The sequence below is a fragment of the Carlito syrichta genome, unplaced genomic scaffold, assembly GCF_000164805.1.
Source record: "Carlito syrichta isolate Samal-C Ts95f unplaced genomic scaffold, Tarsius_syrichta-2.0.1 Scaffold303998, whole genome shotgun sequence".
In the NCBI taxonomy this organism is placed as follows: domain Eukaryota; kingdom Metazoa; phylum Chordata; class Mammalia; order Primates; family Tarsiidae; genus Carlito; species Carlito syrichta.
In genome coordinates this window covers 174,387-185,662 of record NW_007248094.1, presented here as the reverse complement: position 1 = coordinate 185,662, position 11,276 = coordinate 174,387, and the positions used below count along the sequence as shown (strand labels likewise).

Below are 11,276 nucleotides of genomic sequence, written 5' to 3'. Positions count from 1 at the left end.
GGCCTCCAAAAGCACTGGGGTGACAGGAGTGAGCCCCATGACCAGCCATCACACCCTTATCGGGACTCTCCTGTGAGTCCCTTTCCCTTCAGTAGACCCAGATCCTGGAGAGTGCAGCTGTAGTTGCCCACCATGCCCGCAATGGGGGAACCCCTGCCACAAAGACCTGTCTCCTCTGGGGTGCCAACCCCTCCACCCAGCTTTATCCCCAGGGTGGACCTGCTCACTCCTCCCAATACCTCAAGTAAAGGAAGGACATGACTCTCAAACCATTGGGGAAGGGCTGGAGAGGCGACTCATGCCTGTTTCCTCAGCACTTCGGAGAGGCCGAGATGGGAACTTGGCCAAAATCTGGAAGCTGAGACCAGGCTGGAGACCATACCAAGCCCCTACCTCGCCCCCCAGCAAATCCCAGGAAACCTTGAATGAGGGCAGACTTCGATGGGAAGATTGCCTCTGGTCCAGAGTTCAAAACCAGGCAGGAAGAACAGGATGTCAACCAAATGGACAACCTGTGATCGCAGCAGTTTTGGAGGCCCAGGCAGAGAGTATTGCCCGAGTTGGGCAGTTTGAGGGTAACCTGGACAACCTAGTGAAGAAAGAAATGAAACAAACAAACAAAAAGACAATAAAAGAAAGAATGAAAGAAGCAATGTAAGGAAGAAAGGAAAGGAAGAAAAAGAAAGAACACAAGAAAGAAATCCATTCTCCAGCAGACCTTCTGCCCTCAGTCCTTCCCCCCTGACCCTGCATGTGAGGGTCCCCCAAGCTCGGCACCTTCCAGCCCGAACCTCTCATGCTCAGCCTCGCCATCCAGCACTTTGCGAAATGGAGGCTAGTGGCTGGCCCAAGCCTGTGGACTGAGATCCTACCGGGAACTTCAGGGAGACTCTTCTCTATCTTCCATCCCAAATGACAGGGCCTGGTATCATTCACCTGCTATTCTGGCTCCTCAGAAGCCTGTGGAAATGCTTACCAGAGACCAGCAAGCTGAGGCTGCAATGGCAAGCAGTGAGTCAGCGCCCTCCAACCTGGATGACACAGTGATACTCCAACACAAAGAAAAAATGATAAAAGGAAAAAATAATATTATTAATTTGTGTATGGAGTTGGGATCATCGTGAACAGAGATCATTTGGGAAAGAGACCCCAGCATTGACCCTAGAGTCCGTGAAAGATGGTGTCAGCTGACAATCGGGCTGTGGCTTTGGGAGGCTAAGGTGGGGGACCACTAGAGCCTGGAAGTTAGAGACCAGCCTGGGCCATGAAGCGAGACTTTGTTGCTCCCCAGAATGCAAACACTGAAATCTTGCCTGGTGTCATCCACGGTCATGGCCACACGGGATGTGGTGGCCTCTGTCACGGGTCGACAGAATGTGCGAGTCCAGGCAAGGCACCCTGGTTTACGTCCATCAGCCCCTCTCCCTGGGAGCCAGAGGCAGGAGACTGCCTGGGCCCAGGGGTCAGAGACCAGCCCGGGCTAAGTCAACAGACCTCATCTTGATGTGAAGTTCCCAAAATTGAATCAGGTGTGGTGGCCCCCAGAGTCCAGGCTGCTCGGAGGCCAAGGCTTGAGGACCACCTGAGCCCCACAGGGCAAGGCCCCAAAAGCCATGATTATGCAGCCTCACTCAGGCCAGGCCAACTGAGACAACAGCAACAAAAATTATGCCTCCCGCATGCATCACGACAGGCATCCACACCTCCCCAGTGATAGGTCCACATGGGCGGGGGACAATGGAGTGATTAGGAGAGGAAGCGGTCCTTTCCTTGCCCGAAGGTGGCAGACCAGGTGACCTGAACCTGGGTTAGCTACAGCGTTGCTGCTCCAGTTTCCTCTGTGCCTGACGGCCGTCCTAACTCATGGTTGCCTGTTCCATGAGCTCACACACGCCTTTGCCATGGAGCACAAGTGTGGAGGGTGAAGGCAGGCCTTCTGGGATGTGTGGACAAAGGCACGGGATGGACGTACCCTGTGACCAACTTTGAAACCTCACATCAACGACAGAGTGGAAGTGCATTTCCTCTCCCAGAGTAAAGGGTGACTCTTTGTGGTGGGTGACAGGTGTGGTGGTGGTGGTGGTGGTCTTGATTATTATTATTTGGAATCTGAATTCCAGTCTGTCGCCCAGGACTGGGCACAGGGGCAGGCTCACAGCCACAGTGGACTCCATCTGCTGGGCTCAGGCAATCCTCCCGCCAAGTATCTCGGTCTGGTCTCATATCCCAAGGCTCAGGCCGTCCACTGTCATTGGCCTTTGAAGGGCTGGGATGCCAAGCTGAGCCCCAGAGCCTGGCCTGTGGTTGCGGTGGTGGCCGTCAGTATTATTATTCTGAGTCAGAGTCTCGCTCTGTCGCCCAACCAGAGCACAGGTTCCTGCTTTCGGCCACCGCAGCCTCCACTGGCTGGGCCCTGGCAATGCTCCCACCATGGCTGCCTGAATGGCCAGAACAATACGTGTGTGCCACAATGCTTAGCTCATTTATTTGGCTTCTTGTAGAGATGAGGTCTCAACAAGGTGCCCGGGCTTATCTCGAACATGGTGGCTCAGGACCTCCTATCGCTTCAGCCTCCCAAAGTGCCGGGGTGACAGGCATGAGCTCCCATGCCAGACCTCCACATCCCTCTCGAGGCCCCACCAAGATGCTGGGTCCCTTCTGATGACCCAGGAACCTGGAGAGGGTGGCTGGGGTTGCTCTTCGAGCCCTCCCCAGGGGAGAGCCTGGCACAGGAACATGTCTCAGCTGGGTCACCCACACTTCTGCTTGCTTCATTCCCCAGGTTGGACTCGCTTGCTCCTCCCTGGGACCACCTCGGGGAAAGTGAGGGTGGGACTCTGATTTGGGCTGGGGATGGCTGGGCAACTCACAACTGTCTCCTTGGCACTCGAGGATGCCGAGACTGGAAAATGACCAGAGCCAGGGAGCTCGAGACCAGGTTGGACACCACAGCAAGCCCCGAGTTCAAACCCAAGCAAAATCCAGAAAACCTTAAATGAGGGCAGGCCTCGGTGGGAATATAGTCTCCAGCCCAGAGTACAAGACCAGACAGGATGACCAGGATGTCAACTAAATGGAAAGTCTGTAATAGCAGCAGTTTGGAAGATGAAGGCCGAGACGATGACCCAAGTTGGATGGTTTGAGAGCAGCTTGGGTAACCTAGTGAGGAAAGAAAGAAAGAAAGGAAGAAAGAAAGAAAGAAAGAAAGAAAGAAAGAAAGAAAGAGAGAGAGAGAGAGAGAGAGAGAAAGAAAGAAAGAAAGAAATAAAGAAAGAAAGAAAGAAAGAAAGAAAGGAAGGAAGGAAGGAAGGAAGGAAGGAAAGAAGGAAGGAAGGAAGGAAATAAGAAAAGAAAGAAAGAAATCCATTCTCCTGCAAACCTTCTTCCCCCAGTTTTTCCCCCCTCTCTCACCACATATGATGGTCCCCCATGCTCAGCACCCTCCAACCCCTACTCTCCAATGGCTGCCCCCTTTGGTATGGAGTTCCCGAGTCTCCCTGGCCAGGTTCTTCCAGCTCTCCCAAACCCATTTTTCCTGGCTCTAAAGCCAGTTGCCTTGCAAACACACCATACATAGTTGAGAATCTGTTTATGATTCTGATGATTTTGGAGACAGCGTCTGGCTCTGTCGCCTTGGCTGGGGCCTGGGGACACAACCATCATTCTCCACAAGCCTCGAAATTTCGAGCTCCGGTGATCCTCCTGCCACAGCCTCCAGTGTGACTGGGATGACAGACACCTTGACCCAAGACCCCCTGTTGGGATGAGTGTGGAGATGGGGTCTCCCTGCATGGTCTGGGCTGACTGGGCTGGCCTTGGTCTCCTAGACTCCAGCCATCCTACTGCCTAAGCCTCCCAGAGCATGGGGATTCCAGGCATGGGCCACTGCATCAGGCCTTCTGGTTCATTTTTGACAAAGGATCAAGGCTGTGCTTGAGGGCTCAGCCTCATCATCCCAGCAATTTTGGAGGCTGAGGCCAGCAACTGACCCAAGACCGCAGGACGTGACCCACCGAGGAAATTCGGTGAGACCTCATCTAGACCTTGCATCCAAAATGAGCCAGGTGTGGTGACACACACCTGTTGTTTAGGCTTCTCAGATGTCCAGAGAAAGGCTCTCTGGAGCCTGGCGGACTGTGGCATGCGGCCAGGAGCAAGCCACTGCCCTCCACCCTGGGTGATGGAATGAGACTCTGACTCAAAGAAATAAAGCAAAAAAGGAAAAAAAAGAAGAGCATCCATTTGTTTATGGAGTTGGGATCATTGTGAACTGACAAAGATCATTTGGGAAGGAGTCCCCAACCTTGAGCCTAGAGTTCCCCAAACATGGTGTATCAGCAGATATTTGGACTTTGGCTTTGGGAGGCTGAGGTGGGGGACCACTTGAGCCCAGGAGTTCGAGACCAGCCTGGGCTATGTAGCAAGACCTCGTCACTACCCGGAACACAAACACTGGAGTCACATGTGGTGGCCCCGATGGTCCTGGCTACACTGGATGCAGTGGTCTCATTATGGGGCAAACCTTTGTTTTGCCCCCATCGAAAGAACATGCGAGTCCAGGCTGGACAACTTGGCTTACAGCCATCAGCCCCATGCCCTGAAAGGCCAAGGTGGGAGTCTGCCTGAGCCCAGGTGTCAAGAGACTAGCCCAGGCAATATGTCCAGACCTTGTCTTGATGAGAGGACTCAAAAATCGAGGTAGGAGTGATGGCCCCTGGAGTCCTGGTTGCTTGGAGGCTGTGGCAGGAGGACAGCCTGAGCCCCACAGTTCGAATCTCCAGGAGCCATGATCATGGTGCCATGCCCCAACCTGGCTGACGGATAATCTTGCAACAGAAAAGATGTCTCCCACGTGTGCCATGACGGGTATCCAGGACTACCCAGGCAAGGTCCGTGTGGGCAGGGAATGATGGAGTGATTGGCAGAGGAAGGGACCATCTCCCCACCCGAAGGTGGCAAACAAGGAAACCAGAAACTTGGCTGGTCATGGCATTGCCAGACTGCCTTGATAGCTCTGTGCTCGACAGCTGCCCTAGCTTGGGGTTGTCTGTTCTGTGACCTCACACACATCTTGCTGTGGGACACGAGTGTGGAGGGTGGAGGCAGGTTTTCTGGGGAGCATGGTCAAAGGCGTGGGAAGGACGTGCCCAGTAGCCAGCTTTGAAATCTCTCACAAACAACAGGCTGTACAGTGTTTTTTCCTCTCCCATCCCTGAGGGTGAATCCTCACCCTGGGTGATAGGGGTGGTGGTGGTGATTATTATTATTTAGAGTCAGAATAACACAGGTTGGAGCACAGTTACATGCTCACAGCCACCACAGACTCCACCTGCTGAGCTCAGGTGATCCTCCCACCTCAGCCCACTGAGGGGTTGGAACCATAGGCCTGCATCACCATGCCCAGCTAAACTTTGGATTTATTTTTGATGGCCGAGACAAGGTCTCACTCCATGTCCTGGGCTGTTTTTGAACCTGCAGTCTCAGGACGTCCACTCGCCTGGGCCTTCAAAGTGCCGGGATGCCAGGCAGAGCCCCTGAGCCCGGTCTGTGGTTGTGGTGGTAGTGGTGGTGGTTGCTACTATTATTCTGAGTCAGAGTCCCACTCTGTCTCCCAGACTGGAGTGCAGGAGTCCTCTCTCAGTCACTGTGGCCTCCACTGGCTGGGCTCCAGCGATTCTTCCACCATGGCCTCCTGGGTGGCTGGACAACAGGCATTTGCCATCATGCTCGGACATTATTTTGGCTTCTTGTAAAAACGTCTCGCCATGGTGTCCGTTCTGGTCTTCAACCTGAGTTATCAGGCCATTCTCTTGCCTCAGACTCCCAGAGTGCTGGGATGACAGACGTCAGCCCCCATCCCCAGCCTCCTCACCCCTCATAAGCCCCTCTGTGAGGGCCAATACCTTTCAATGACCCGGGACCCCAGATAGGGCTGCCGGAGTCACCCACCAACCCTCCCTATGGGAAGCATCTGGTGCAGGGGCATGTCTCCACATGGAAAACCACACCTCAGCTCACCTTGCTCCGAAGTGTTGATCCTCAGCCTCTTCCCAGGGGTCACCTTGGAGAAAGGGAGGGCATGACTGTCCAACCTTTGGGGGGGGCAGAGATGGATGGGCAACTCACACCTTTCTTCTCAGCATTTGGGGAGGCCAAGATGGGAAAATGTTCAGAGTCCTGGAGCTTGAGACAAGGCTGGACACAATAGCAAGCCCCCAATGGTCACTTGACATTTTGAGTTGTTTAAACTCCCGTACAAAAGCTATGGTAACTGATAGCCCCTTTTATCTTCCCAGAATGGCAAATGACCAAGATAATTGGTTTTTAAATTATTGATGCTTGGGGACTCTGACCCTAAATTACTATCCAGGACTCAGGAGGACCACCTGAGCCCCACAGGTCGAGGCCCTGGAAGCCACAATCATGCGGCTGCACCCCAGCCTGGCCCACAGAAATTTCTGCAACAAAATTTCTGCACATCACGATGGGCATCCATGGCTCCCCAGGGAAAGGTCCATTAAGGAGGACGAGAGAGTGATCAGGAGAGGAAGGGGCATTCCCCCACCTGAAAGTTGCAGACCAAGTGACTGGAACCTGGTTTGGCCATAGCACTGCCAGACCTCCTTGATCTCTCTGTGCCCAACGGTCACCCTAGTAGGGGCTATCTGTTCCATGACTTCACATGCGTTTTTGCAGTGGGGCACGAGTGTGGAGGTTGGAGTCAGGTCTTCTGGGGCATGTGGCCGAAGGTGTGGGATGGATTTGCCCAGTGGTCAACATTGAAACCTCCCGTGAATGACAGGCCAGAAAGTGCCTTTTCCTCTGCCATCACTGTGGTTGACTCCTCGCGCTAGGTGGCAGGGGTGTTGGTGGTGGTGCTGGTCATGATTATTATTACTTGGAGTCAGAATCTTGCTCTGTCACCCAGGCCAGAGTGCAGGAGTTGGTGGACTACACCTGCTGGAATCGGGTGACATTTCCTCTTCAGATACCCAAGTGGCTGGAATGACAGGCCTGCACCACCATGCCCGGCTAATATTTGGATTTAATTTTGATGTCTGAGAAGAGGTCTCACCCCATGACCTGGGCTGGTGTCAAACCCACAGCCTCAGGCCTTCCACTCTCCTGAGCCTCCAAGGGAACAAAATTCCAGGCTGAGTCCCTGAGCCTGGCCTGTGCTTGTGGTGGTGCTGTTGGTTGGTGTTATTATTCTGAGTCTGAGCCCTGCTTTGCTACCCAGGCCAGAGCACAGGGACCTGCACTCGGTCACCATGACCTCCAATGGATGGACTCTGGCAATCTTCCCACCATGGCCTCCTGAGTGGCCGGAACGACAGGTGTGCACCACCACGCTGGGATCATTTTTTTGGCTTCTTACAGAAAATAGATTTTGCCAAGGTGCCTGAGCTGGTCTTGAACTCAGGGGCTCAGGCCATCCTCTCATCTTGGCATCTCAGAGTGCTGAAATGATAGGCGTTAGCACCAGAGACCAGCCTCCACAGCCCTCTCAAGGCCCCACCAAGAGGCCTGCTCCCGATAGCCCGGGACCCCAGAGAAGGTGGATGGAATCGCCTGCCGTGACCTACTTGGGGGAAGCACTAGGCACAGGGCATGTCTCCACCAGGATGAACAGCTCTCTGCCCTTCTCGGTCTCCAGGGTGGACCCACTCGCTCCTCTCAGGGTTTGCATCAGGGATAGAGAGCTCATGACTCTCAAGCCTTCTGGAAAGCCAGGATGGCAGGGCTATTGACACCTGTCTCCTCTGCACTCGGGGATTCCGAGACAGGATGATGGCCCTATCCCAAGAGCTTGAGACCAGGCTGGACACCATAGCAAGCCCCACTTTGACCCCAAGCAAAATCCAGAAAACCTTGGGTGAGGGCAGGCCTCGGCAGGAGAATCGCCTATGGCCCAGAGTTCAAGACCTTGAAGGAAGATCAGGATGTTGACCAAATGAAAAGCTTGTGATTGTAGCAGTTTGGCAGGCCCAGGGCAAGAGGTTGGCCCAAGTTGGGTGGTTTGAGAACAGCCTGGGCAACCTAGTGAAGAAAGAAGACAAAAAAAGAAAGAAAGAAAGAGAGAGAAATAAATAAATAAAGAATGAATGAATGAATGAATGAAAGAAGAAATCCATTCTCCTGCTAACTTCTGCTTCAGTCCTTACCCCTCTCCCACTCAACATGTGAGGGTCCCCCAAGCTTGGCACCTTCCAGCCCCAACCCCCCCAAAGGTTGCTACTGCTTTGGTGCGGGAGTTCCTGAGGCTGCCTGGCTAGATTCCTGCTGGTTCTTCTCTCCGAGGTGAGAAATGTGCCCCAGACTCGCTGACCCTCCAACTCGGAAACTGGGACCTTCTGACAAGAAAGCCCGGGACACATCCCTCACCCAGTGACATTTCATCCCCCCAATCCCATTTTCTTGGCTCTAAAGCCAGTCACCCTGTGAACACACTATGACCAGTTGAGAATCTATGTATGATTCAGATGTTTATGGTGACAGGGTCTGGCTCTGTGACCCAGGCTGGGGCACAGGGGCACGACTGTTATTCACCGCCAGTCTTGCAATCATGGGCTCCAGCAATCCTCTCACCTCAGTCTCTGGAATGGCCAGGACGATGTGCAACTTGACCCCAGACCCCCTGTTTGGATGGGTGTGGAAACGGGGTCTCCCCTCATGGCACGGGCTGGCCTTGGGCTCCTGGGCTCCAGCCGTCCTCCCACCTCTGACTGCCCGAGCTCTGGGATTCCAGGTGTGAGCCACCCTGCCAGGCCTTCTGGTTCATTTTTGACAAAGGGTCGAGGCCGAGTTGGGCTCAGAGGCTCAGCCTTTAATCCTGTGCCTTAGGAGGCTGAGGTGAGTGGAATGCCTGAGCTCGTGGGTTCGAGACCTGCCTGGGCAACTTGGTGAGGCCACATTTCTACAATAAATCAAAAATTAACGGGGCATGGTAGTGCGTGCCTGTAGTTCCAGCTACTTGGAAGACTGAGGCGGAAGGATCGCCAGAGCCCAGTAGGTCGAGGCTGAAGAAGCTGGGAGAGGCCACTGCACTCCAATCTGGGTGACAGAGTGAGACTCCAACTCATAAAAAAAGGATCGAGGCTGGGCTCTGGAGCTCAGCCTCATCATCCCAGTGCTTTGGGAGGCCAAGGCCAGCTGCCGTCCCAAGCCTGCGGGCTGATAACTGCTGGGGAAGTTGTGTGAGACCTCGTCTCTCCCCTCCATCCAAAATGAGCCTAGCATGGTGGCACGTGCCTATTATTCCAACTCCTATGAAGGTCGGGGAAATGCTCGTGTGCCACCATGCTCTGTTCATTTTTTTGGCTTCTTGTAGAGATGAGGTCTCACCAAGGTTCTCGGGCTGGTCTCCAATGCAGGGTCTCAGGCCATTCTTTTGCCTCGGCTTCCCAGAGCGCTATGATGACTGGAATGAGCCCCCGAACCGGGCCTTCACATGACTCTCAAAGCCCCACCGCGAGGACTGCTCCCTTCTGTTGACCCAGGACCCTGGAGAGTGCAGCTTGAGTCAGTTGTCCAGCTCTCACCAGGGGGAGTGCCTGACACAGGGGCATGTCTCCACTGGGTCGCACACCGCTCCACCTGCCTCATTCCCCAGGGTGGAACCACTCACTCCTCCTAGGTTCTGGCATGGGGAAAGGGAGGGTGTAACTCTCAAACTTTCAGGGGTGTGGGGATAGTGAGTCAACTTACACCAGTCTCCTCAGCATTCAGGGAGTCCAAGATGGAAAGATTGCTGGAGCCTGAGAGCTAAAGACCAGGCTGGACACCATAGCAACCTCCCACCTCGACCCTAAGCAAAACCCAGAAAACTTTGGGCAAGGGTTGGCCTTGGTAGGAGGATTGACTCTGGGCCAGAGTTCAAGACCAGGCCTGAAGACCAGGATATCAAAAAAATGGAGTCTGTGATTGCAGCAGTTTGGGAGGGCCAGGCTGAGAGGATGGCCAGAGTTGGGTGGTTTGAGAACAGCCTAGGCAGACTAGTGAGGAAAGAAAAGAAAGAAAAGAAAGAAAGAAAGAAAGAAAGAAAGAAAGAAAGAAAGAAAGAAAGAAAGAAAGAAAGAAAAAGAAAGAAAAATGTATTCTTCTTCAGACCTTCTGCCCTCAGTTTTTTCTCCCCTGTTGCCCCCACATATGAGGGTCCCCACTTTGGCAACTTGTAGCACCCACCCACCACAATGGGTGCCCCCACTTTGGTGTGGGAGTTCCCAACTACTTGGCCTGGTTACTGTCGGCTCTCCACTCTGAGGGAAGAAATGTGCCCCAGGCAGGCCAACCCTTTAACTCGACAATGAGGACCTTCTGCCAAGAAAGGCCAGGGACACATCCCTCAACCAGAGACATTTTTCCCCCAATACCATTGTTCCTGACTCTAAGTTCAGTCACCCTGTGAACACACCATGCGCAGTTGAGAATCTCTGTATGATTCTGACTTTTTTGGAGACAGGGTCTGGCTCTGTTGCCCATGCTGGGGCCCGGAGTCATGACCATCATTCACCGCTAGCCTCACAATCACAGTTCTGGCAATCCTCTCACCTCAGCCTCTGGGGTGACTGGGATGAAGGGCACCTCGAACCTAGAAATGCTGTTTGGAGTTGTGGAGACAGGGTCTTCCTGAACGTCCCAGGCTTGCCTGGGGCTCCTGGGCTCCAACCATACTCCTGCTTCAGCCTCCAGGGTGCTGGAATTCCAGGCATGGGCTGCCATGCCAGGCCTTCTGGTTTGTTTTCAATGAAGAATCTAGGCTGGGCTCGGGGGGTCCACCTCATAATCCCAGTGCATTGGGAGGCCGAGGCCTGTGGCCAGTCAGAGCCCACGGGCTGAGACACACCCAGGCACCTTGGCCAATCTCGTCTCTACCATCCATCCCAAATGAGCCAGGCACGGTCACGTGTGCCTGTCATTTTATATCCTCAGAATGCTGCGGAAATCTTCACCAGAGCCTGTCAGGATGAGGCTGCAGTGGCTGGCATCCAGCCACTGCCCTCCAGCCTGGATGACTGAAAGAAAATAAGAAAAAAGGGAAAAAAAGGACTTTCATTTGTATATGGAGTTGGGATGATCGTGAACAGACAGAGATCATTTTGGAAGGAGGCCCCAGGCTTGGGTCTAGAGCTTCCAAAAGATGGTGGATTGGCAGACAATCGGGCTGTGGTTCTGGGAGGCTGAGGGGGGTGATCGCTGGAGCACAAGATTTCGAGACCAGCTTGGGCCATGTAGTAAGACCTCATCACTCCCCAGAACTCAAACACTGGAATCAT

The 11,276-nt window shown here is 53.8% G+C and overlaps 1 pseudogene; it reads right to left on the bottom strand.

Moving 5' to 3' along the window:
- Nucleotides 1-10,227: 10,227 nt before the first annotated feature.
- Nucleotides 10,228-11,276, bottom strand: part of LOC110595752 — a 70,877-nt pseudogene continuing 69,828 nt past the window's right edge.